This window comes from Vidua chalybeata, chromosome 9 (assembly GCF_026979565.1).
Source record: "Vidua chalybeata isolate OUT-0048 chromosome 9, bVidCha1 merged haplotype, whole genome shotgun sequence".
In the NCBI taxonomy this organism is placed as follows: domain Eukaryota; kingdom Metazoa; phylum Chordata; class Aves; order Passeriformes; family Viduidae; genus Vidua; species Vidua chalybeata.
The window spans coordinates 14,620,925-14,648,588 of NC_071538.1; the positions used below are offsets into that span (position 1 = coordinate 14,620,925).

Here is a 27,664-nt window from a genome sequence, read left to right on the forward strand (position 1 = left end):
AAGGATACAAACCTAAGCCCTCTCTCCCTTCTCACAGCACTTTGGTACCACAGTCTAGCATGCTGCACTTGAACAATCATTTGGTTTAAGAGGGATGACCACACCACAGATGTGTGCCTTCTTCAGAGTCTGCACTGGTTTCACATCTTGAAATTACTCTCCACAGCTCCATGAACTAAAAAGCAGAGGTAGAAAGAGGCAGAAGAAAGAGGAAGAGATTGCCAGGCTGGTGACACATGCCCAGGGACACCTGTCCCACAAAGCTCACTTGGACTTCAGCCTGACCACAGCACGGAGCCTTCATTCTGCAGTTTCACATATATGAGGAAGAGAAAACTGTTCATCTTAAAGAAACTTCTTTTTAGCCTCACCTTACATATAATCACTGACTGTTCACACCACACTGTTCTCACACCAGTGTTTGCCCCTGCCCAAAGAACAGTTGGGCTGGGCAAGGATCCTGGGAGCCATCTGCACCCTGAGAAGTGAGGCTGGTTTCTAGCCCTGAGAGCATGCAGTTGGACTTGTTAAACAGCACAGGCAGCACTATTGGAAGGAGAAGTTTCCATTAATTTGCAGGTGCTGGGGGGAAGGGGGGAAGGAGAGGCCAGGTGCTTTCTGGATGCTGCCCCCAGCAATCTCCCCCCGGTCCTTTCCCATTGTTCCAGAGCCGTCCCACGCGGCCCCGCCAAAGGGGATAACAGGCTCAGGAACAAGCTGAGTGACAGCAGACACCTTATAAAATGCCTGGCTGAGCGGGCCTGGCGCCTTGCTGCACGCAGCGCACATGCCCGCAGCCCAGCCAGGCCCGGCCCTGCACGCAGGTACCGAGGGGGGCTCACATCAAAGGCTCCGGTTTTGCAAGGCTCAGGACGCGGGAGGGCGTGAATTATAGACTTTGATGTCTGAGCAGCAGCAGAGGAATCGGCGTGAAGATCGTTTATAAATCGCTATTTATGGTCTCCACTAAGTACCAGGCAGCCCCTTAAAGCAAGGGATCAGGTTTAACTGAGGGCCGCTGCAGAGAGCGGCTGTCGGCAGCTGGGCCAGGGCTCTGCGTGGGCAGGACGTATTTTAGATGCTCTCCATCTCAAACAGCATAATTCAACTGAGATATTCCCAGCTAACTTCCTAGGTCTTTGCCAGTTTGGGGAAGCCCAAGTGTGGGAAGCTGGTGGTGCCTGCACAGCAGGAGAGGCATGGCTCCTGGAGAACTGGACCTGTACCACACGGAGGTGGGATTTAGTGCTCACATGGGGTGAATCCTGGTCCCTGCTAAGAGGAAAAGAGGCAAATTTGGAATCTCAGTATACTGCCTCTGCTCCTAAGGGGCCTTCTGGCTTTGCCTTGCTGCTGACTCTCTTGCCTGATGTAGTTTGTGACAATCCCCAAGCCTGGGCAGGGCTGCATGTCTTTCCTTGGCTGAGTCTATGCTCTGACTGCCATGTTCCTCTTAAAGCAAGGCTGGGACATCAACCAGGCGGCTCCGTGGCAGAGGAAAGGACAGCACCCAACCATGCATCATGTCACTCCTGTCAAGAGTTAGCAGCTGGCACCTGGCTCTCCCTGAGGGAGAGACAAATACATGCTGCTACCTATGGCACATCTGGGTATGCTAATGTTAAAGAGATATCTTAGCAATTAAAACCTTTGAATCGTGGGAACATAAACCATTCTGATTTCAATTCACTGATCTGGAATGGCCAGTATCTCCCAGCCGGGACCCAACTAAAGAAATAACTGCTTTTGGGTTCTGTTTCATCTCATCTGAGAATGAACAGCCTGGTTGGATTTCTCCCATGTGGTTTGATTCCAGTCCCTGTGGTCAGAGGTCAATGGACAGCTGAGCCTCAGGGGAGCAGCAGCAGGGAGAATGCCTTGTCTGGGACTGGAACATTCCTGGTGAACCCCACAAGACCCACCAAATGTTCCCAAATGTATCAATGAGTCCACAGAGGTGGCTGTGTTCTCCTTGCCCCTCTCCTCATCCCAGAAAGAAATAAATATTTACCTCACACAAGGAAGGACCATTACCTGGATACTGAGAAGCGCATCTGGGAATGCCATATGCTGTTCCTACACCTGAGCATCCCCTCCTAGCATGCACTGTCCTCTCTACCCTGACACTCTTTCTTTGCCCTCAGTGGTGTTTGCAGTTCCCTCCATTGCAGCATAAGTTACAAATTCCTCTGCATAGCCTTCATATCCTCTTCAGCATCATGAACTCAGACATTGTCTTGGGCCAGGTGTTAACGCCAGCCACTGCCTGTTTTTCCCTGAAGGAATGCCATCCAAACTATAATCTTTGAGCTGATCTGATTTACAATCCAGCAGCCAGTTCTGAAGCCCTCAGTTGCATTGCTTGGGGAGGCACAAGGATGCAGGCCCATGTACTTGTTCCTGTTCAAACAGCACAAAATGCCATTATGAACAGAACTGGATTTCCCCCCTATCTTCAATTAAATGTTCATGTCCAGCATCTACACCAAATTTTTCAAATACAGCTGCTAAATTTTGGAAGCTGAGGCAGACCATACTGGATTTTTCAATGACTTACAATCCAATTCTGGCCCCCCAAACCAGTGGACATTTTTGCACTCTGACTATAATATCAGGAACACACAGACAGACTTTCTCATTGTCCTCTCCTTGCCTTGCAGTCTCCAGCATAGCAGCACTCAGCAGGCCTGGTTCTGCCCTTGCACATGCACATGTAAACTGTAGATAAGCACATATTTCTCTTTGCTCCAGCCAGTCTCCAGGACTTATCTCAAGCAGGACAGGGAACCCTCCACCACAGCTCAATGTGATCCCTTCTCAGACACGGTCATTTTTATGTCCAGAAATATTTATATACTTTGCACAACTGTTGTTTGCAGATTCTCTCTTGGTGGCTTCCACACTTTGCTGCAGCCCCTGTTTGAAGTTGGACCAGATGGGAGCCTGGACCAAACATAAATAAACCAATCAAATCTGAGAAAACAAGCCCCCATCCCTCCTACCTCCTCCTCAGAGCAGTGTGAAGATCCAGCCTGGGAGAGGGGGGCAGGCTGTGCTCTGATGCTCAGACCGCTCCCTCTGTCCTCCCTTGAAGTCCCTTACTCCGGGCAGAGTTTGGTATGTGCTGTTTGCAGGGGGTTTGTTTTTCTAACATGGTGAACACATGCTCTCTCCCGAGAATCATTTATTTTACATCAGAGATCCTGGGGCTCCTGACCCAGAGTTTTGCAAGATGGTTTTGTACTTTCCCTCACGAGGAAGGAAGACACATTCCTCCAGTTACCACTGCAAGAATGGCAGGTCCCGGATGTGTCCTTCACAGATCAGGCTCTCCCTCATTTCCCTCCCAAGACAAAGGTTAAAAATGACACACTGAGGTCAGAGGATGCTTCAAGGGGCTCCACAAAGCTCTCTCAGTAAGAAAATCCTGTTTCTTTTCCTGATAAGAGCCTTCTTCTTGTGGGGCACCAGTGGATCAGATGGGCAAGGAAAGATATAATGAAGGGGCAGTGACCAAAGAGACATCTTAATGAATTATTCACTATTTTGACTGTTTCCCAACAATTCAGGCCTCAGAGGAAGGCACAAAAAAGCCCCGAGGATATTTGTCTGCCATGAAGGTCTCTTTAGAGCCACCAATAGCCAGTACAATTCTTCTAACAGCCCAAAGTCAGATGCACCTGCAGTCCCACCAGCAGACCTGGCTGCTGCTGTGCCCTGCAGAGAGTTGCTCTGCCCTCAACACTGGCCAGGCTGCATTGCATACGGCTGGAGTTGCTGCCTTGCAGGATGAAATGCACCGTCCAGCCCTGAAGCACAAGACAGACAGTTCTCCTCTCCTCGAGGGTGAGAGTCCCCCTTAAATCCCTGCTGCACATGGACTCCAGCACCCACCTTCCCTCCCTGGCAGGGAAAGGATGCCGAGGGAGAGCAATGGGGAGAGCAATGCATCTCTGCGAAACTTGATCCCTTAACACGCAGCTCCTCTGATGTGGGCAGCTTGTGCTTTACAGCATTAGAGGAGCAACATTTCATGGAAAATTCAATAAATACCCCTGTACAGCCAGACATCTGTAAACAAAGGCTTCCAAATTCAATCAGGCTGTGGGCTCAGAACAGCATTTATAGGCTACAGCATGGAATATTATATAGGAAAGCTAAATGTAGGGGGAGGGAGCAAATTCCTGGAAAATGAAAGATCTTTTAGCTCTCTATTGCCCCAATGAAGAGTAACTATGTCTGTGTGTGTGCCACTGTGCCCCTTCTTGACTGGCTGGGGCAGCCTTGTCATTCCCAGTCTGCCAGCTGCCACGTCAATCTGTACTGGGCTCTCGCGTAGCAAAGACATTGCAGTAGAAACCACAGCAAGACAAGCAGGGAAATGCTGATGACTCCAGTAACTGCCAGCCACACTGCTTGCTGGAGTGCATTCCTGCTGCCAGCCATACCAGGAGGGTGACCTTTGAGATGTCGGTCTGAAGATGGCTCTGAAATACCAAGCCCTGATCCAGGAGTAAATGCTTCCAGAAGCTGGAAGTAATTACAGCCAATGCTCACCTCACAGTGGGGTTTTGGAGGGGAGAACAGTGTGTTGCTTGTCCTTTGGGGCTTTCTTGGGTCATGCCATCCCCCAGCAGGTTGACTGGGCCCTGTCTATCTTGTCTCCTGTTTTATCACTGCCTCAGTTCGCATTTGTATAAAACCAGATAAACTGGGCAAAGTGAACTGGGGATGTCCAGTCAAGGCTCTGCTGAGCTCCACGGTGACTCACCGGATGGAGCAGCAGTGCTGTGACCCTCAGCCATCCACACCAGATGGCTACTGGCACTGATACAGAAGATTTGCTTCCAGAGTTGAGCAATACCAGATCTGTAACACACACTGCTGGGCATGTTTGTGTACACTCGTGCACAGAAACACAAGCCCCACAAGCCACTACAGCATCCCTGTAGAATTCCTTCTTCCCTCTTTGGCCAAGGTTTTCTCTGTGGATCCTCACCCTCCAGCACAGTAACTGTAAAGGTCTCCAGCACACACAAGTGATGCTGAACAGCATGAGATATGGGTCCCTGCTAATATCTGCCACCTTAATGAGGTTTTTCCAAACCCAGGGCCAAAGATCTTCACAGTCAGGAGATCAAAACACTGTCCTTCCTATGCTGACTTGGTTTCCCACGCATCACCTGAAGGCGAACACCTGCAGGTGATTTTGGTCCAGGTTACATGTAACTGTCATTTCAGACACATCCAAAATGTTCATTACCATCCAGTGGCTACACCACCTTGCAGGCTCTGGACTTAGCATCCCCAGAAGTGCTGGGGTCCCATCTGCTGGCTGCTTCAAGCTGCACCTGCATGGTCAGGGGTCTTGATTTCTCCAAGGTGGACTTTGCAGATGCTTGCAAAGGGCAAGCCACCAGCTCAGAGTAAGTTGTTCAAGTCCTGCTGTGCTTCTGCAGCCCTTCGGGCACCTCAGGGATGGTTACAATGGCAGGGACAGCTGTGGTGCTCTGTGGAAGATGGCTATCAAAGAACACCTTTGGGCAGTGGGAGCTGCATCTGGATGACCAACTTGAACCCTCTGGCAGCACCCGCAGGGGTTATCAGCCCATATTTAGGGCAGGCCAAATCAGGCATTTGTCTCCTCCTTCCCCTTGAGTGCACTTTTCCTTACAGCTCAATCAGGCTTTACGAACACACTGCCATACACAGAGGGCAGTATATATAATAAATAGAGCCTAGCTCTGAGGGCAGCAGCAGTACACTATTGCCCAGGGGACAGGAAGGTTAGTGGGATTGTGATCTAAAACCTGAGGCTGGCAGCTTTATGCTCCCCCGGGAGAGATTTCCACAGCTACTGTGAGGAAAACAATCACTGTTTTGGTTATTACACTTCATTTATTGGTTTGTTCAAAGATCACAGCCAGGTAGGCCTTAAATTCAGGGATGCTCGGAGCATGGGTCTCCAGCCTCGCTCTGTGTGGGGCACCCCAGGGTGCTCCCCCAGCTTGTGCCCTTCCCTACCCCAGGACAGCTCCATCCTGACTGCCTCTGTAAGATCCCTACATCATGACCAGGCAAAGCACAGGAGGGAAGCTGTCCCAAGGAACATGTTATGCATTGGGACAGATCTACAAGCAAAGCCTCTCACTTATGTCAACGCAAGAGGAAGCAACACCTGTGCTCTGAGGAAACCATCCAGCACATAGACTGTTGGGAGCATATTCACTTTCCAGGAAGCATCTTTCATGTTGTTTGAGAAAACATGAGAAATTAGGGTCTGGAATGGACACATCCACACTTGTACCTTGCAGGACAGAGAGCAGGATGTGAAACTTGCTGTTCCTCAATTGAGCCTGGGTGCTCAGGGAACTACTGTAGGGTATCAACAAATTGACTAATTTGGGTCATACAACAGACACTTTAAAGCTCTGGGAAGAGAAATGAATCCATGCAATGAAGAGGTCTGCAGAACAAACCATGGGCATCCCTTTGCATGATGGCAGCACAGGCAGGAAGGAGCAATGCAGTGACCACCTGAGCTGCTTTGGTCATGCAGACCCCTGAGCACATCCAATCAGCTACTGTCCCTCCAAGATGCATTGAAGAGCACTGGGTGACGGCTGGGATTCAGGAAACATGGGGCACTTCCCCCACTGCTCCTCAGCCAGCTGCCCTGGAAATGTTCCTATAAACTCCTATTAATTAGTTGACACTTGGACTGTGCAAACAGGCTGCCCCCTCCCCGTTCCCCCCCAGGAGGCAGTGCTGGAGCAGGCCAGTGTGGGGGCCAAGTCTTGGGCACATTCTTCCAGTTAATATTTCAGCCCACAGTTGCCAAGGGATCAGGGCTGGCGTTTCCCCCCTTCCTCCCCCTTCCACCTCCCAAAGCGCCATTGGTGAGCGGATAGCCAGGTTATTGCCTCCCCCTCCCTTTGCAAGCAGATGTATGGGAGCCAGAGGAGGAGATTGATGGGGTTTATAGAGTCTCCCTCCTGACCACCCACCATGGCTCCAGCTCCCTTGGGCCTGTCCACACCACAGTCACAGCAGTGATTCTACTGGTGTCCACCACACAAAAGAAAAACATCCTGGCTACTTCTGCTGGGTAGCCTGGGGCACGTTTGCTGCCTTAGAGGACTTTGTTTGGGTCCCAGACACATCAGTGGGATGGGCGAGAGCTTGCACTTCCTCTCCAGCCACATCCATGCAGCGAAGGGAACCCAGTGAAGCCTGAATATTACTGACATCACGTCCCTAACTGCTCCTTCCTCTCACAGGTGGCACAGAGCAGACTCCAGCTCTCCCAAAGCCTTCAGCAAGCCTTCAGCCTGCAAAGATTGACCGTACAGAAAGGGCTGCACAGCAACTCTGGACAGAATAGTGTTTGGACATGGAGGCCCTCCAAAGAGCTGCAGCTGTCTCTCCTGGAGGCACCAAGGTCCATGGCAGGTCCTGGGAGGCACGAGGGTGGGAATAAAAGTCATGGAGGCAGGCTAGGCCCAAAGTGCCCACATGCTGTAAAGCATAAGGAGGGGCCCAGGGACCTCATCAATGGACATGCAGGGAAGCAGCTCCTCAAAGAGGAAGGAGACTGGGTATGGTGGAAATGCCTGAGGAGAAGAGTCAAAAAACCTCACAGCTCATAAAAGTGCCAGGCATGGCATTTGGCATGACAGGCGTCATTGCTACCAGCAGCACACTCAGCCAGGGGCACCACCTCAGCAGAGGCTTCCAGGAAGGACCATCTTGGGGACAAAGCCAGCTGCCATTGGATCCCACAGTTTTCCAAATTAAACTAACCACTCCCTGCCACTCGTGAAAAGAAGAAACAAATCAAGTTAACTAAATGTGTTGGTAACATTTGGGCCATTTCCTGTATGTTTAACACATTTTCTATTAAGCCCACGACAAATGGCAAGGGCTCCAGGCACAGCCATAAAGGCTCCCTCCTGCCGCAAGCCGAAGGGGCTGCAGGCAGGGAGGGGAAGGTGAGTGGCTGAACAGACAGATGGGAGGTGAGCACGTAATTCACAGCAGATCCACGATTTGATTAATTTCCCTGCTTTTCCTGCTGGAGAATTCTGGGTTTTATTGGCCGTTAAAAGGCACTGTGCTGCCTGATTTTGGTGCGGAGCTGTGCCAGAGGAGGGACACAACATGGGGGCTGGCTGCAGGGACCTGTCATGGTGTGAATCAGGTGCACAAGTTTAAGGTGGGTGTTTCGGGGATGGGGATTCCCTTCTGGAGGACAGTTCCCCCATAACATGTTTTCTAGAGACTTGTCCTGGGACCCTGGCTTTGTGGGGAGGGGGGTGGCTGTCTTGGGACAAAGCCTCTCCACAAAGCAGTGGGACCCTCAGCCAGCCAATTTCTCCCTCCCCTCCTTCAGCTGCTCTCTCTCATCCCTCCTCCTCACACCAAGCTGCTGGGATCAGCCCCTGCAGGAGAAAAAAATGCTCAATTTGTCATGTCATGTCCAGCTGTTAACCTCCCGTTGCCGAGCCATAGGAAAGACTTGCTTTCTTCTATTTATTTATTTGCCACCCGGACAATGGACGGCCCCAGGCCTGCTGAGCTCTTCATAATAATGCCACCAACAATCCCCCCTCCCTGCACCTCACTCAGCCAGCAGCACCAGCTGAGGAGCTGCAGGTGTCAACAGGCATTAACCAGTGCAGGGGTCCCAGCTTCCTTGAAAGCCCTGGATACTACAAATAAGGCAACTGTCAAGGGCTGTGGCCAAGGCTGGGAGGACCCCTTGACTGGGAGGATGCCTGGACTGGGCTGATGTGAAAAGATCCGCACAAAGAGGGAGAGGAGAGAAAGGCCAAATGGTAACCATCGCTCCGGAAAGTTTATCCTGCCATTTTGGGGATGCTTGGACAGGGAAGAACAGATCTGTCCAGCCACCTGGACAGTTCCTGGAACGACCAAGGCTTGGCATAGTCACTGTGGCCCTGGAGACACTTAGCAACTGAGTGGAGGGAATGGCAGCTTGAAGGCTGGCTTTGACCCCTGCCAGGGCTCTCCTACTGGGCACAGTTCAGGGTGGTAATCTGGCAGAGTTGAGGCCAGGAAAATCACTCCAGTGGCCAGGATGTGTCCCAGAGGGGAAAGACACCAACCCTCTTCAACCTCCAACTGAGGCCATGGTGAAGGAGCATTCTGTGTGAGGCTGGGAGCCAAGAGATCTGATTGGGAAGTCATAGTGCTGCTCCCCCTAGTTAGGAGAGCTTAGGGTATGGAGACCCCCCCACCCAGGGACACTTGTAAAGCCTGGGGGTAGCTCCAGATCTGCCCACCACCTCTGGTCACACATATGATGCAAAGGGTCTGCTATTCCCCACAGAAACTGTGGTGCCTCCCACCCACCACCTCTGGTCATGAATGGGAGGAGAGGACCAGCCACTTCTCACAGACCCAGTGCCACACGCCAGGGCACTGCCCACTCCTGGCCTCAACAGCGGCAGCTGCCAGGGCTGTGAACACATCGGCGACAACCGGTTGGGCGTGCATTTGTTGGTCTGACAATAAAACAGCTCTCGGGTTACTGGGAAGGTATCGGCGCCGGGCAGCCGAGGAGCAAGAGCACGCGGGCTGTAACTCCTTCCTGTCTGCCCGGCTGTCTGTCCAGCCTTCCTCCCCCTGTCAATGTCACTTTATTTGCTGCTGGGGTGGCGATAGAATCACTATTAAAAGCACAAGTAGTAGGCATTAAAATGCATTTCGGTTAGTCCGGGATAATAAAGGCGCACGAGGGGAAGGGGGGAGGTGAAAAGAAGGAAGTTTTAACTCGCTAATAAAAATCAAATGCAGGCAGTTTGCAGGAGCGAGCGGCTCGGCGCTTTGCCTTGCTCTTGTTAAGGGCCCGCTGCCATAAATAACTTCCCTGAGCGAAAGCAAAGGAGAGCCAGGGAGTGAGGACGCAACAACACAAAATTTTTCATTTTTCTCCATAAATCATTTCAGCGTGTGATAATATTTGTTTTTTCTAATGAGTCTCCTGTGATCCATTCCGGGAGCTAACATCAGGGCCTGTCAGGGTATGATGTGTGGGGCACTTCAGAGCTTTACAAAAACTGCCGCCTCTACAGATCCTCCCCTGCCCTTCGCTTATGCTCAGGACAAATGTGGCCAATTTTTTTTTTTTTTGCTCTGGGATTTCAGGCTCTCTCTCCTTTTGCACAAAGTTCTTCAGCATTAAGCCCTGAGAAGACACCTCCCAGAAAAGCAAACCATCCCTCTAGTTTTCTCTTTGTCCCCTAGAACAGCAAACATCCAGGATGGTCAGCTCCCAGGATGAGGAAAAAACCCTATAGAATGGGAACAAACCAAAGTGAATGCTGGAAGTGATCCCCAAAAAGGCAGCTCCCCAAAGATGGCTTAACACCTGATGTCTGCCACACTTGCTCTGCCCCATGGGCAGCCCAGCACAGAGCCTGGTACAGATCCAGGTTTCTATGCCCCCCACCCTAGGCCCAGAATCTGACTCCACCACATCTTCATGAAGTCCTAGGCACCTGCAGAAGCACTATGGTGACTGCAGGAGGTTCCATTTCCACAGAGCACATATGCCTACTCATACATCTTCTCTTAGTCAAAGACCAAAAGCTTCACAGCCAGGGGTTCCTCAGGGAATTCTCTGGGCAAAAACCTGCTTGTTTCTGAAATGGAGACTGCAAGCCATAAGGGTCCAGTCAGTAGGGATGAGGTTTTATGGAGACTCCTTCCATTCCTTCATCCCTGCCAGCTCCTCAATACTCACTGCTTCAAACCCCAAGTAAGTGAGACACCAGATCTCAGACCTGAAGAGAGCAGTTTGGGTAAGGGTGGGAAAGATACTGTGTGCATTTTCACCCAGGTGACCAGACTGGCATCACCCTGGTTATGACAACCAGAAATTATAACCAACAGCTCAACAGAGTGCTGAGTATCCAAGCTAGTAGGTTCAGCTCCTATGGGCAGGAGTACAGCCCCATGGCACCATGTTCAATCTCTCAGCACAGCACCCATGGATCAGGGAGACTGACTTCAGTCTGTGCCTCAGTGACATGAGTCATGCTGGTAGCAGAGACAGAGGATGCTGCTGGCGTCTTTCAGTCTAATTTAAATGGAAGGCACTTATATTCAGGGATGTCTATCCATCACCAGATATATGGTTGGAGACCACCTCAGTGAGAAATAAAGGGATAAAGAGAAAGTGGTACACCAAGAATGGTGTATAGAAAACATAAGGGGAGAGGAGGCCAGGAGCATATTTCAGCTGAGATCTATTGCTCAGTAGCTTGGAAATCACCAAAGGCTATAAAGATCCTCTGCTCTGAGCATCACACATCAAGAGCAGTTAACACACCATAATGCTGTGCTCAAGAAAGCAGGATATCCCTGCAGGCCTGGAAACTGAGGCCAACCCTTGCTCTTCCGCAGCATGATCCAGGTGAAAAAGAGCTCATTCTGGCTCACTCTGATCCTTCTTCCTGCTCCTGCAATCATCACCATGACTGCCAGAGCCAAGGCTGCTCTTAGCATCACCATCATCAGGGTTGTTGTTATTATTATTATTAACATCATTGTTATGGTGTTTCCAGAGGAAGCTCTTAACTCTGGTCATCGGGATAAAGGCAAGCTGGTGGCATCTTTAGGGAGTCATAATGGTTCGGGCCCGGCTCAGTGTGTGTTTACTCTCTGCCAATGTATGTGAGAGAGAAAAAGAGAGAGAGGTAGTGAGATAAACACTGTCATGGGCCGCTTCCATCATCTACTCACAAGAGCATAATAAAGCCCTTGTAATATACTAGAACTTGTGTGGTCCCGGGGTCTAATTTGCATACTAATTACTCAGTGCAAATGGGAACGAGGGGTAGGGGGAGGGCGTGCGGGTGAGGGGGACTGGACTATTTGCTCTGCCGTTTCATATCATGCTAACAAGCTAATCCGGCGTGCAGTTAGCTCCTGATATATAACTGCTCATTAGTATTATAATAAAGTACATGAAACAACCATAAAACGTTATATACTGCACAAGTGTTGTTTTCTTGCCAATTATCTGCGGGCGGATTTATCACCGCAGTTGTTGCAAATTCCCCTTGGTGAGGTTTGGGTCGAATAAAGAAAGGTGTTGGTGTGAGGGGGGAGTGGGGGGGCTGCTTTCAAGGGGGAAAACATGTGTTTTCTTAAGTAGCACTTACCGATGCTCCATTTCATATGAGAGAGAGGGGGAATGCTGCATCCTTAGGAGGCTGAGACGGGGAGGGAGCCCAGGGCTCCACGTTCAAATCAAACAAACTTCTGTCTGTTAGGGAAATGGGGCCAGAGCCCTAAGGATGGACTTCAATCCAGCAGAAACCAACAGAGGACAGAGCAGTATCTTTTTCCTACTGCCTTCTTCTAAGGTAGAAGGACCAAGACTAAAGAAAAGTAGCTCCATTTGATGCAGAAAGGGCTTGCCCGGCACATTTGCCAGCAATAAGGCAAATTTCTCAGAGGAGGCATCCCAGAATCCCTACCCAAATCCTGCTTCTCTTTCCCATTATAACACCAGGAATCTGCAAGAATCGACAAACCACAGCTCCCAGCACCTCTCCGGACTGTGCACTGCTGCCTGCCCTGTGGCTGATGTTTCTGCCCTTCCAACCCATACCACTGCCCCAAAACTGCTTCACGGCACAGGGCTACTGACCAGCTCTATATGGCACTGAAAGTCATGGAAATCTTGTGGCTCACTGCTTTACCTGGTTGGTCAGAGGACAGCATCCCCTGCCCTCCCACAGGCACAAAAACTGACAGGCTTAAGCAGAGCGCAGTGATTTGTAGCCCTTGGTCTGTGGCCCCCGGGGGTCCATGGATTACTTCTCAGCTACCCAGGAATGCTGAACAAGAAAAGAGGACTGAGGATCAAATAGTGCTCTGAATCTGGGCTCTGCACCTTCGCTGGAAACCCCCGGGGCACCACAAAATGGGAAGAGGCTGAAAGCTGCTGGGAGGATGTGAATAGCAGAGCACTTGCAGCAGAAGGGGGCTGCACGGAGCTGCCAGGAAAACCTGCTGCACTCACCAGAAGAGACAGGGCACCAAGTGTTAATCCCTGTTTCCATCCCGGGAGGGATGGGTGACATGGCTGCAGCCATCACAGGGCACATGAAGGAGCGTGGACTCAGGGTCCTTCACTTATGCTGTCTTAGAATATCTCTGACAAGACCATGGACCCTTCCTGCCCCACACAAGACAGGCTCCTTGCCCTTGAGAGCTGCATGTTCTCCTATCTTAATAGGTGCTGGCAGGGCTTGCTGAACATGATGGGCACTTCGTCCATGCCTCCATGCTCAGCTCTTTTCAGAGATGCTCTGTGCTCCCCAAACCTACTGCTTTGCATCATCCCACAACACCAGCATTGCAGATTGGCCCACATGAGTGTCCAACAGGTACTTTTAAAGCTTCTACCAATCTCAGCATCCCACTATGTCCTCACAGTGAAATACCTCTGCAACAGGAACCCTTCCGACACCCCTCCTGCTGACACTGCCTCCCAAACAAACAGTTGTGATCATGCTTGCACACCCCTGTGCTGGCATGCTCTGACCCAGATGTGCACTGCCTGGTGTACACAAGGTTATGTTTCCAAACACTTACACAAGGCAATAGAAAGACAGACGTTCTCTTCTGTGGAGACCCAGTAGCATAAATCCCACCCATTTTCCCTCTTACAAACAGGGGTTACAAATGCAGCCCCCCATGGGTATTTCACACAGAGCCATTCTTCCTCTCTTACACACACACACACACTCACACACACCCTTGCTGTGAAGCATTTGCTTATTTATGGCTTGTTTTTGTCAAGCGGAGGCAGGACTGACAGCTCTCAGTGGTGGGGCTCTGTCTGTCTAACTCCGTAATAAGACACATGATATCCATTCTGCTGCCAGCGGGGAGTGAATCACGCCAACCCTGTCACCCCCGCTTCGCCTTGGCGAACTCCACAGCTTGTTAGCATCACAATATTGGGAGCAAAATGTGACCCAGCGCTGCCATGCCCCCTCCTCCCTTGGTCTGAAAAGAGAGGGGGAACACACACATCTCGACACCAAGGAAAGACACAAATCCCCCACAGAGCTTTAAAAGGACTTAAAAACCATTTTAATAAACTGATCGTAGAGGAAACACCTCCCCTTGGGAGAGGGTAACTGAGCAAATGCCAACACTGTCTCTGTCCTGCTCTACCCCCCTCAAAACTACTCTGGGGCACCCAGGAAGGGGCTTCCCCCATCTTCTCTCCTGCGGCTGGCAAGCAGGTTGTGGCACAAGCATCCTGGCCGATCAGGGTGGAGGAGGGCTGCTGGAACCCATTTCCAACCCCAGCATCCCAGGCTGGGCCAGGAGCAGTCACCACAGAAGCACTGAAGGACCCCAAACTCCCTCCGCAAACCCCTCCAGTCATGGGGAGGGGAACTCCTACTTACAGCTTGTTCCCAGGAGATAAATAGACCTCAGTAAAAAGATTGCTACATCCTTTCAATAAAGATTTTTTCCTCTTTCCCAGACAGCTTGTGAAATGTTTTAAAAGCTTCTCACATTTCCAGTGAAACCCACAGAGAAGAATTTTGCTTGTTATCAGCCCTAGAAGACCCTGATAGACGGATGATATTTTTCCCCCCTCCTTTCCCTCTCTCACACTCTCTTTTTTTACAAGCTGAAAAGAGAGTCACAGTGTGTTTTATAACCGGCTCTCTGCATTTCAAAAGCTCAACGAGAGCTCTCTGCGAACCCTGATAAGCCCAGGGCTCTTAGTGTCTTAAATACCTTTGACAAGCTATACATTACAACGCTAATAATTTGCCAAATTTGCGCCCATAATATGATATCTGTAAAACGTCAAGGGTGGTAATGCGATTAGCGGCCTCAAATGAAATATCGAACATTCAGCGTTTAGGCCCTGAATAGGAGAGAAAGGAAAGGAAATCAATTTCAAAAGCAGGAGGGAAAGAAGCGATAAGCGTGTAATAAAAAGGGAGAGGGGAGCATGGACAGGCCAGGAGAAAGAGCATCTTGTTTTTCATTCTTCCTTTTTTAAGGCATTCAAGCCTTAAAACGAAAAAAAAAAAAAAAAAGAGGGAAAAAAGCGCAAACAAACATCTTTGAATTAAGCCGGTTACAACTCTGCAAAATAACATTTGGCCACCCTAACAACCCCAGGGTTTGGTGGATGGTGAAGGTGGGGGAAGGATTTGCTGTTTGCTCTCTGATCCCCCCTATCCAACTCCCCGCCCCGAACAGTTCGGGTCCATAAAACACAGGATGTGAAATTACAAGTAGTCTGAGGGTGGGCTGCCCCCTCCTCTCTCCCCCACTCAAGGTGGTAGAATCATAATGTACTAATTATCTGAAACCACTCCAAGTAGAAAAGAAACTGTCACATACCAGGCTGTAGACTAAATAACAAACATCCCACACCTGCGGCTTTACGAGCGCTTGCTGCGCAAGGCAGCCAGAGGGAGGGAATTCCCTGCTCCCCACTGGCATAGCGGACAGGCTCCTGCCAGGATGGGATACCGGATGCTGCAACCTGGGGCTAAGCAGGGTCTTGAGCCCTGCAAGTGGCCTAAATGCACGTGAAGCTCATTGATAGTTATGTCCTGGCTTTGCATTTGGTTTGGCATGAAAACAAACCTTCTGCCAGGGTCTGGGTGGGAAGGAGAAGAATCCACCAAAGGAAGGTGACCCACACGAGGGGCAGGAGGCATGGAAAAGGAAACAGTCAATAGTGCAGGTTGACTGCTCCAGAAACAGATCTGGACGTTGTCAAGACAGCAAAGGTAGGAACAGACTGCAGCAGACTCTCAAACCAGTGCAACCAAGGAGAAAGTCCATGGAAGCACCACAGAAGGCACCAGGCAATGACCCTGCCTCTCTGTCCTTCACCACAGCTGGAACCTGAAGAACGTTGTGTCTGCACACAAAATGACTTGTGGGATACTCAACCATGGCACTCTGCACTCTGGGGTTAAGAGAGACTGGAGCAGTGAGACAGGGTCAGCCCACTGCAGCCCCATACACCTGGCAAGGTCAGCAGCATCCTCAGAGGCTGCACGAGAGCTGGGATGCACACTTTGTGTAGCGCCAGCTCCATTATCCTTGGTTCCTCTTGGGCTTCAGCTTCTGTGCCAAGGCTGACCAGAGGAAACCAGAGTCCTGGCCCCATGTGCACATACCACTGGAAACTACACTGGGGCCCACCAAAACCCTCCCAAGGAGGAATAATGATACTTGGATAGTAGAAAAGCCACAGGAGCACCACTACACAAGGCAGAAGCAGGCAACTTCTGGTCAAGGGAACTTTACCTTAGGTTTTGCCATGCAGCCAGGGGATTTCAGCTGAAGCCTATTAGTGAGGGGCACAAGGTCTGGAGGGGAATAGTCCCAAACTGTCAACTGCAGAGCACTGAGACTTGCTGGAGTACTGAGCTTTGCTCACCATTGCAGGTAAGGTGCTGGATTAAATAGATCGCTAATTTGCTTCCCAGCAGGACAAATCCCACAGCAGTTCTACTTTCTGAGAAGAGCTGAAAATGGCCACGGGGGTAGGCCTGGCCCACTACTGGGCTGACAGGATCACCTGGATTTCTATAGGCTATGTGAAGGGTTGCAAGGTCCAAACCAGGGACTTTTCTGAATGGAAATCTGTGGAAGTCTGGCAGGGACAAGGAGGACAAGTGCCATCACTACCTCTCAGCTGCACAGTAAGAAGAGCTATGTGACCACAGGGCCATGTTTAGGGGTGCTTGGTCCCATACAAGTTCCAGAAGGCAAGTGTGGCGCTGGTGTCTTGAGGCTTGGTCAGCCTTCCTATAGGCAATGACACATAGATAACATCTTCACTGAAAATTCAACTCCCAGGCAGTGGAACAGCCAAGATTGTTGCTCCAGGTCAGGGTGCTGCCCTCCTCCCTACCAGTACTAGCAGCATATCCAGGATCAGACTGCATCCACATCTTAGCTTAGTCAGCACCTCTGAACTTTCTGCATGCAGGGAGAATTAACACCGGTCCAGCACTGGTGATGGGTACTGCAAAGCCAGAACAAATACCTGGATGACCACCAACAGCACACCTTACTGCAACTTGCAAATCCCCCAGACCCTTCCTGAAGGGCACTAGGGTCTCCAGGTGGCCCTGCCTGGGGCAGTTGGAGAGCGGAAGGTGCCTGGTCCCCTGTGGGAAGGAGAAAACACACCGGTGTGGGGGCAGAGCACGTGCCCCTCGGCCAAGCATGGAATGGCCATTACAGGACCACTTCTTGCGGCATCACGAGTCATTAAAGCCAAGAGCGCTTGGGGAATCATCAGCACTAGCCAAATGACTTCCCCAGATGTGGCTCATTCTCAGGATGTGGGAGCCCCTATGGACACCCACCTCCGATCCCAGCTCCTCCAGACAAAACATTCCCAGCATTGGAGTCTCCACCCAGCACCCCACTTGCAGGAGCTTTCTAGGCCATTTAGCAGGAGGCACTGTTTTGTTTTGAACAGATGTTGCCTTCCCCCTGCCCCTCAAGGTCCCCAGCAGCTCTGCAGCCTTTAAGCTGGGAAGGCAAACGAGTTTTGCACACTTGTTTAAGGTCAGTCAGGTGCATGCGCACAGACACACACATTCTCACACACATGAGCTCAACCGTGGGGTGAGCAGAGAGCTACCCCAGACTAAAGCAAAGCAAGCACTGGGAGCAGTTACAGCTATGCTCAGCCTTTAGTGTTAAAAGGACTTCTCTTCCCCACAACCAGCCAGCAGTACAGGTGCTGGGACTTAGCACTGCCATCTCTCAACTGGAGTTAAGCAAATTCTCTGTCCTCTCTGGTAGATGTGGGGAGCTGAGATGGCTGCTGGAGTTGAACCAAGGTAAGACCTTCTCCAGGCACACCACAGCAGTGGGTGATCTGTGTGGGCATGGTGGATCAGCATAGAGCTTCTGACAAATGACAGTTGTGACTGTCATTTGACTTCAATGAAGAACAGACAACTGCTCACAGCTTAGAGGATAGATGAATTTATTTATTCTCAAAATGTCACACACCAGAGTGGGCCACGTGAGGCCTGCAAATTCACCAAGTGCCCAGTGAGCCCAGGTTATTCTCCAGGACCATAGCACAGCACTTCCAACCCAGCTACAAAGGGAATGGTGCTTGCTGAGATTAGTTTTTTCTCTGCTCAATCTGGTCCAAATTACTATTGATTCCTTAACATGGTGGTGTAACAACAGCCCTAAGGCATTTTTACTGAGAGATCCCATTTTAAGCTTCTTGTCTCTTTCAAACTGTGCTACTGCAAAACTACTGGTTTTATTTTGGTCAGAATGGAGGCAAGACATCTGTACAAGCTCCCTTTGGCCATTCCCATGGGATAAATGTACCTGCTGTGCATCCAGGCTGCCCTCTTGGGGTCAGTCCTTGGAGAATATTGTCCAACTTCTACTGGATGATGGACATGGTAAGCCTTGAGATGATTTACTACATACACTTAGAGGTCCTAAAGACAGGAGTGTGAAAGAATCGGGACCTTTTCAACAAACAAACAAACCAATGTGCAGATCCGCATCCCAACTGAACATCTTTTGTTCATAAGACCAGCAGCCCTTTGTGCTATATCCAGCTTAAAGACAGAAGAATTTGTCAATCAATGCTCTCTAGAAACATCTCCATATCTTCTAGAATAGCTTTGTGATCCAAATTGCAGTAATGCACTTTGTCACTGAGCTGGCACAACCACGTGTGGTATACTCACTTCTTGAAGGCATCTGCAGGGTCTTGTACAAGTCTGAGTCCCTGTCCCAAGCAGTGAATATGAAATTTCACAGAAACACACAAATGCTTTTCATGCCATACTTCCAAGCTTCTGTTTGCAGTCACAGTTCTGGTCCTGTGGCCCCTTTCTGGCTAAGTATGCAATCCCCTGGTATAGAGTCTTTCATCAGCACACACTATTCCTTTGCTATTCCAAGGGAAAAGCTGACTGAGATGTTTTGAACAAGAAAATGTGCATGGAAGTTCCAACACCAGAGTTACATCACCTGGGTGATGTTTGGGGACATCAAGCTGGAGCATGGTAGCAGACATCAAGTTAGACTTCAGCTTGCACTGTGAATGGCAACAAAAAACATGCAGTGTGGTCCAAGCCTGCAAAGGGATCAGAGCTTGGACCAGCATTTTACTTTGGCTGGTGCTGGCATGGCTGTGTTGGAAAAAGGACATTGTCCCCAAGTACCACAGTGCTGGAGAGAGGAAGACATGTGGATGACATGACCTGGACTGAAGCAGCAAGAGATCCTGGGAGATAATCAAGGCGCTGGCTAGGGTTGGGTGAGATATTGTGGACCTCTGCTGTCTGCATACCAGAGTAAACATTAAAGGAAGCACAGTGCATCGGGGGCCAAGAGGATGGTAGAGCAGCCTCTGAACACTGGGCTGCACTTCCTTCCCTGGATGTACATTCTTTTTCACTGTACATCCTTTACACATCTATCCTTCTTGCTGGATATATATCCTTTTCACCATCCTCTGCTTGTGTGGGCTTTTTACAAGACAGCGAAGCTTTTAGGGGCTCTTCAAACCCCTACAAGTGGAGGTGCAGAAAGGTAGAAGGGATCTCACTCCATGGTGTGCAAGGCAACAAGAAAGACACCCCTGCCCATAGCTCCTCTTTTCTGCTCTGGCATCTGTGCCCCACTGTGCTCCCTGCTTTCTGTGCCACCAGCCTTGGCATGGCCGAGCCTCAGAGAAATCTCAGTGGGGTCCCCCTATCCCACTTCTCCTGAAGGAGACTACAGCTGTGTCGGCTTTCAGCATCTGACCCAGAGGTTTAAAAACCTGGGCGCCGCGCAGAGGGCTCTCTTGTTCAGGGACCCGCGTTCTGACTTTGATTAAGTGATGGACATGAAAACACACAGACACACAAACACAGTGCAAGGCAATGTCCCCAGAGGAATGGGAAAAAAGGAGAGATAAAAACCAAACAGCCGTTTTCACCCCCCAAACCGTATAATTTTGTGTAAATTTTTACTTTAAACATCTCTTTTTTTCCTGAGCTGTGATATAGGCCCTGTCAAAACCAGGGCCAATTACTGCCATTAGGTTCCCATTATGTCACTGCTTCTCCCCCCATTATGAAGGTCTTCGGCACACAGAGCTATAATCTTCACTCACTCTCGCTCCATCACTCCCAGAAGGAACAAAATTGTTTAAAAAAAATAAAGCCTTTATTTTGCCCCTGTCAGCTCTGAAAAGGAAGGAAGGGAAAAAGAGAAAGAAACTGGTAAAGTTTTTAACTGTGAGGTTGCCAAAAGAATCAAGAGAAAGCGTTCAGCACAGCCAAGGCTTATGAATTGGGGGCTGGCAGGAGTACTCTGCAGGATCACCCCACAAGTCACTCTCCTTAACCCTCACAGGGGAGATATTTTCTTCCCTTCACCTCTGCCAAAGCAGACCTGTGGTGAGCCTGACACTGCCCCTGGGAATGGAGAACACAGAGAATGACTGTTGGGAGCAGCACACAAGATGAAATTCATGTTCCACATCACACTCCCCATGCCATGGCTTATAGCAATTTGCTGCTAAAGCAGCCACCCCATCTGCTTCCAAATACCAACCAGCCTCTTCACCAAAAGTGCTGGCATTGAGCCTGGAAGTGATCTGAGAACATCCTCAGCGGTACATGGATCTGACATCTGCTGCCATCAAGACAGAGCCTGCAGGATCATGCTGAAGAAGGATGACTAGCTGAGGAGAGCTGAGGTGACAATGCTCTGACTCCTCAGGGATGAGAGTACACAAGACCATGGACACATCTGAGAGGAGAGCTCAGCAAGGGTGTCAAGACAGCTCATGAAGGATGATGAGGGACAGGTGCTTGAGAGGGCTGCTCACTTGTCAAAATAAGAGCAGCCCTGGTCCGGGAGCTGAGGAGACTGTATCATCCAAAACACATTCACACTTGGTCACAACTGGACAAAACCACATGCCTGGACATCAGAGGAGGGCTACTAGGCATGTTTTCAAAACTCTGCTGGTGCTTTCAAGTCCAGCTCCTCCCTGGGATGCTGAAAGAAGAAGACCAGAGGGTCTGCAGCTGTCTGCAATGGGCGATTCTGGGGTGAGTAGTAAGAGGTTCTGCCCCATCATACCCATCATCACACCTCCAAACACCCTGTGTGCTCCTTGATGCTGTTCACTGTTTTTTCTTGAACCCACTATCCTGCATTTTGTGTAAGGTTCATGTGAAAACCAAGGAATGGATCTACTCTAGTTTTCTATGAGAGCTGGATATGGTCAGCTCCAATAAAATGAACTAGAGAAACTGAAATGCAATACCCAATCCATCTCCCTCAGTGCCAGTTAATTCAGTCCTAGGGCTCCATTTTGGTCAAAGCTGGAGGTAGAAGCAACATGGGAATCTCATGTGGTATCAAATAACAGCAGAAACTCAGACCAAAGCATCCAGAAAGAGCCTGTACTCAAACTGCATGGAGCCCACAACCGCAAGATGTGAGGAAGGAGCACATGTCCCTTCCAAACACTTCTCTGGGCCCTTGCTCACATGCAGTTACCAGACACTGACAAGTCTCCCAAACCTTTCTCTGTTCGCCCTTATATCCTTGCTACTGTATCCACTGAAAAGGCAACACCTCCCCTCCCAAACCAGAGTCCTCCCTCTCCTCCTGTGGCTCCTGCACCCCTCTCTGGGGACCCCCTGCAGATGACAGCATCTGGCAACTCTTGGAGCCACACAGAAGAGGCACAATTTGCGTCTAAACAAAGAAACATCAACTCTGCTAAAGCGATTTCCACCCTCGGTGAGACCTCACAGAGCCATCCTCCTTCTGAATGCAAAGGTCTCGCCCACTTCTCTGCGGAGAGGGGGAGGGAAAGAAAGGGGAAAGCAAAAGAAAAGGCGTGGGGGGGCCGGAGAGGGACACAGTGACAGACACTTTGGCTTTCCTGAGCTAAAGGCTGAGCCAGTGCAATGAAAGCGCTCAACAGCGGCCCACTGAGCTGTCACTTATGCGAGTCTGTGTGTGTGAGACACAGAAGAAGGGCTGCGCCCGCCAATTGCCCCGCTTTCCACCAGCCCCCTTTTGTTTTTGTTTAAATCAAATCAAGGGTCGCTTTAAGATGTGCAGCAAAGCAATTTGCTGAGTATTCTTCCCCCCTGTCATGCCAGCAGCAGCCCCTGGTAACCGGGAAGCTGCCCACATGGAGGGGGAGACCCTCTGGCTGACTTGCCACAGAGGGCGCAGGGTGAAGGGCGCAGGGCAAGCGGGCACTGGGACGCTGCTGCCGGTGGCTGCATTCCCTGCTTGTCTGCCAGCCTAGGAAGCTCTAGCTGCAATGGGGGACTCAAGGGGACCCACAAGCCTCAGCAACCTTCCCTTCTGGCTGCAGAAGTCAGTGGATTGAGGACATTGGCTGGGGGAGGGCCTACCCAGCTGCACGATGCAGGCCTGAGGCAGAGGTGCACAGGCTGCAGAGCTATGGCTCTGCTGTCACCCACAGTCCCCTTGTCCCAGCTCCCACAGGGTGGGACAGAGCAGCCCGGGTCCCAGAACCACCTGAATTTATCCTGGTGCGAAGCAAAGGTCCTCCCTCCCTGTCCTTCAGCTGACAAAGCTGTAGATGGAATCCTGCAGTGTTCCATTGCCAAGGACAACAACTGGGCCCAGGTTCTGGACCCCACCCCTCTACCACCTCCATGCCCCCAGTGTGAGCTCTGGGAGGGGAAGCAGGCACTGGGCCATCCTCATGGGTCTTTCTCTAAGAACACTGCTGGGTAAAAGTTGCTGCTGCTGTGCTACAAGTGCAGGAGAAGAGAACTTGCCGAGGAGGAAGGCTGAGGAGGAGGAGGGTGTAGAGCTGGGAGGGTTCTGGGAAGTTGCTGCATGCTTGAGGGGGGAGGCAAGAGATGAGCTGGAGGAGTGAGGTGCTGGGAGACTGCCTCTATGTGTGCACAGCACACAGGTTAAAAGAATTCAAGTTCCCAGGCCCAGAAGAGATGAAAGTGAGGGAATGTGCGAGTGACAGTGCTGGATTTCTCCTCAGCTCCACTGAAAACCGGGAGCAGCCTGGATTTCCAGCTTATGGACCAGACTCTGCCATGATGCTGGTTACCTGGTTGCTCTGGCAAGTCCTTTGGCTGCCTTGTGCTTTATTTCTCCTTCAAAATAAGTACTAATGAGGTTCATCTCCTTAGTGAAGTATTGATAGTCCTTTGGATTTAAAGGGAGCTTGTAAGAACAAAATAGTATGAGGATTATCACAACTGCTGTGCCAGAGGATTGGAGGGGAAAACATTGGTTATGTCTCTCAAAGAGGCCAAAAGACGGCCATGGGGATTACAAATGAGCAAAACCCCATTTCAGTGTCCAGCAACTTGCTGGAAACAGTTCCCAAACTAAGGGCTGTGTTCAGATGGCCACACTTTAAGAAATCCCTCACAGGAAGCCTCCTCCAAAGGCAAATACTCTCAGCTCAATGACTGGCTGACAACTTTTTTGGGCTTTCTAAATGCACATAAGACAGCCAGAGCCATCAGCGGGAAAAAAGCAGGATTCTCCCCAAAAAGCCATGGGAACCATAAGCTGGGTGACTCACACATGCACCAGTAGCAGGGATGCCAACTCTGCTGCAAACAGAAATGTTCACATGAACCATAGCCACCATCCAAAGTTGGGAGTAATCTTTTCCCCAAAAAGAATGAAATTATCTTTTCTGTAGAAGAGAAGTTGAAATGGTCACAAAGGGCATATGAAAGAGGGAGCAGGAGTAGTTTTAATAAAATAACACCTGCTATGTTTTTCCTTTGGTAAAGGAAGAAGGGAAATAAATAAAAAATATGAATGGCAAAAACCCCTTACAACTGATAAAAAGGAAATAGCTATACACACAGTTAATAGCTATAACGCACAGTTAATCCCTGCAATTCCTTGCTGCAAGGCTGAGGCTACAATCCAACAGAGGAAAAAAAAAACCACTTAAACAGGATAATGGAAACATCCTGGGTTATAGCAACAAGAGTAAACAAAAACTGTCAGTGTCATTTTTTAAAGGAGTACACACACTTTCAACCAAGTAAGAAAAAGTTCCCCTGTGGTCCATTTACTCCAAAATTACATGCCCTGCTGAACCATTCTCTACTGCAGCCAGCGTGTCCTGCACCAGACAGGATGCTGGTTTCATGGACACTGTCCTGATTTCAGGTGAGTGTTTTCACATGCACCCTGCCCACACTGATATCCTCTCCATACCAATATAGCTTCCAAGGGGTTAAAATAAAACTTCTCCCCAAGAAGAAGAAGAAGAAAAAAGAGCCAGAGAGACAAAGTTAATTGAAACTGCTGTTTAATTTTTCAGCTCCACTGGATTACACTGTGGCACAGATGGTTCATCAAGACAGTCTCTGTCTGTATCACTGTCCGTCCCAGCCTCTCCCCCCATCAGGCAGGAGGGAGGGGGAAGAAAAAAACACAGCAGGCAGTGGCAAAAAAAAAAAAAAAAAAAAAGCAACTTAACACAAAAGAGCATTCTGTGCAGCTCTTTTCAAGGCACTGGGACAATGCTCCCAACTTGATCCTTTCATAAAGAAAACGTTTCGGGGTCAGAAAACAGGACACATTAAGCCCAGAGAAGCACATTGGCCATTTTACCGCTGACTTTCGTGGCTAGCTAGAAGGCTGCACCAGAGTTGGGTTATTTTAGTTGTTTTTAAAGGCAGCAGCCCTGTAGGAACAATCACATTTGAGGTTTGAGGTGGCCTCAGCTCCCACCCGCTTGCAGCACCCTGTGCTCCAGCACAACTCACCCATCCCTCTCTGCTGAGAAAAGTCTAACAGAGATGAAAGGCACTCTCTTTAACTGGATTACCCTTACAAGCAACGAAACCAAAGAGACTAAAAACCAGCTAATTAAAGCTGTTCAGATACAAAGAGCAAATCCTTCCTCCTGCTCTTCCTTCTCTCACTCAGCCCAATTCATTCATATTTCCCCTTATGCCTTATTAATTCCTCTATCGCTGCTCTAGGGGATAGAGGGTGGGGGAAAGAAGGCAGGTGGGGAGTGTGAGAAAGGGGACCAAACCTATCCATGGGTCAGATTTTCAGCATTGATTTGGCTTTTGCCACGGCTACAACCCATTGATTCTTAAGCTTAAGTTGATGATTAGCACTTTCTGAGTGAAATAATTCCTGGATCCTTGTGAAGAAAAAAACCCCAACTGCTTTTTTTTTTTTTTTTTTTTTTTTTGTGCAATAATTTGCTCTGCTAATCATATTTTCCAGAGGCCCAGCAAAGGTAAAACTCCTTCAATTTAAATTTCAGGTAAGCATCCTATCTCTAGCTAAGGCATGAAGAGAGAGCAAAGCAAAAAGTTGAATTTTTGCCCACATGAACTTCTCAGCAGGTAGCTGTTGCCCTTGGGGTAACAAATCTTAAATCCAGAGCAAAATTCATACTGAAACTTTTTGGAAGATGACATCTCCCTGGGGGATATATTTTGGTTTAAATTCTCCATACCAGGTATATAAGGCATAAAGGTCCAATCACAAATGAAAGAGATTCGGAAGTTCTCAGAAAACTCCTGATCGAGCATTCAGGAGAAGGCTGTGGACTTGTTTACAATTGAACCCCATTTCTCTGTTTCCTTCTAGGAAATCAAGTATTTCACTGTCCCCAACACTGCTAGGAAGGTGTGAAAAAAGGACTGTTCAACTGCTCTGTACCAGGCCAGCTCCATCACCCCATCCCATCCTGTCCTGCCAGCACATTCTGCATAACCAAGAAACTGCTGACTTTCCAACCAGAGGAGGTTTCTCCATTATGAAGGAGACTCAGGCACTCCAGAGAAGTCCACAAGGCCATGTCAATAAGCAACGATTTTTCTACAACCAGAGATTAGATGAGAAACTACATTCTTCACTTCCACCTGCCTCTGACAGATCTCTGTCCCTCTAGTACAGCACTTTCTGGACTATTATTAAACAGAGACTCAGAATCAGGCAAATTTGGGCCAGTGGTGCATTTCACAGCCAGGATAACTGAGGTCAAGGAAAATTAAGCAGCTTTGTCAAGGTCACAGGAGCAGCCCAGAGCCAACTTGCAGTGCCACGCTGGAACAAGGCTGGCACTTGGTTTAGCCCTCCGCCAAAAACAAACCTTAGGGGAAAGCAATTCTGATGGTTTCAGGCCAGGAAAGAGCATACAGGTGGGAAAAGACCTGCATCATCCTCGGGATGGCTGATGCACCAAACACGGCTGCCCTGCTCCAGAAAGCTCCCATTGTCAGCAGTACAACCACAGAGGCTTTTTGTGGTTAAGAGGAGGGAAAGCGGAGCTTCACCTTAGAAAAATCACAAATGAAACCACATCATGTGCAATTACTTCTAACAGGGTAATTATCCTGTACAGCAAGATGACAAAAACATACTCCAGGCCCCACTACCTTGGGAGCTGTGTTTTAAAAGCCCACCTGCTTCCGTGACCTGTTCCCTTCTGTCTCTTCCTTGGCACACCTGGTGCATGGGCAGCTGCCATGCAGGTGTGGGCACCCAGGAGTATCCTTAGCTGCCGTGTGCATGGGTATTCTTAGCACTGTGGAAAAGTCATCATTATTTTTGGGCTGGGACATGTGCTTCAGGCTGAAGAACATGGCTGGCTTTGTATAAGGAGGTACTTTCCACTGTTTTATTTTTTTCTTTGCTTTTGAAGAAGACCTGCCAGCTTCCTACCTCCCATCTCACCTGCCATAAACAGGGTGCCAAGAGGTGGAAGAGTCAGAGCAGCAGAGAGGGAGATGAGGCTGGAGGGGGAGGGGGAGCAGAGATGACTGGAGGGAGGTCGAGAGAGGAACGAAGAAAGAGGAAAGAAAAGAAAAACCCAGCAGTGCACCATGTTGCATTGTTCACGCTCAGACCTTCAATTTGCTCTCTGCATTCTCCTGCAGCGGGGAGAATGTTACGCTGGCTTAAGAGACAAATCGGACACAAAATAAAGACCAAGCACTCAGCAGTAAAGCAATTATCGCAACATTTTATGCCGGGCCTGTTCCTTTTGAAGGCAGCCTGGTGCTGCCCGCATGTACCTTAACCCGTTCCTAATAACCATAAAGTCACCATTATTTACGGTACAAGACATTAAATAAATAATGAAAAAGCTGCCGGCGACGGAGCGAGGCAAGTGGGGGTTGCAGGGAATCTCCCGAGACCAGAGCTGGCATTGGCTTAACCTGCACTGCAGAAGGCAGAGGAAAACAACTTCCTGGGACCTGGGGAAGGGAAGATACTTTTTTATTTTGGGGTGGCACCTTAGGCCCTGGGATCAGAGTAAAAATTAGATTGTGGGGATTTTTTCAAAGAAGAGAGAAGCAAAATGGAGTTGCATGGACTCATGGGCAAGCCACAAACCAAAAAGCTTTCCACAAGAAAAAGGAGGGGTGACAGGGTCAGATTCTGACTTTCACCTTGCATTAATCCTCATGTAATGCTGCTGGAACCAGCAACTCCTGAACACTTGCAGGATGTATCTGAGACCAAACATGAGTCCTCTGTGAGGAGACATCCAGTCCCATCTTGCTTCAATTGAGAGGTAAATAGATAAAATAAAATATGGACATAAATACAGGTCACGACAGTA

The 27,664-nt window shown here is 49.6% G+C and overlaps 1 protein-coding gene and 1 long non-coding RNA gene across 5 annotated transcripts in view; one reads left to right on the forward strand and one right to left on the reverse strand.

Annotated features, from left to right (window-relative positions):
* Positions 1–27,664, reverse strand: part of RNF220 (ring finger protein 220) — a 213,973-nt gene that overhangs the window by 149,148 nt on the left and 37,161 nt on the right. The window lies entirely within an intron of this gene.
* On the forward strand, positions 22,709–26,036 carry LOC128791936 (uncharacterized). The gene is made up of 2 exons (XR_008432230.1): positions 22,709–24,237; positions 25,684–26,036. It is a non-coding gene; the product is annotated as an uncharacterized LOC128791936 (long non-coding RNA).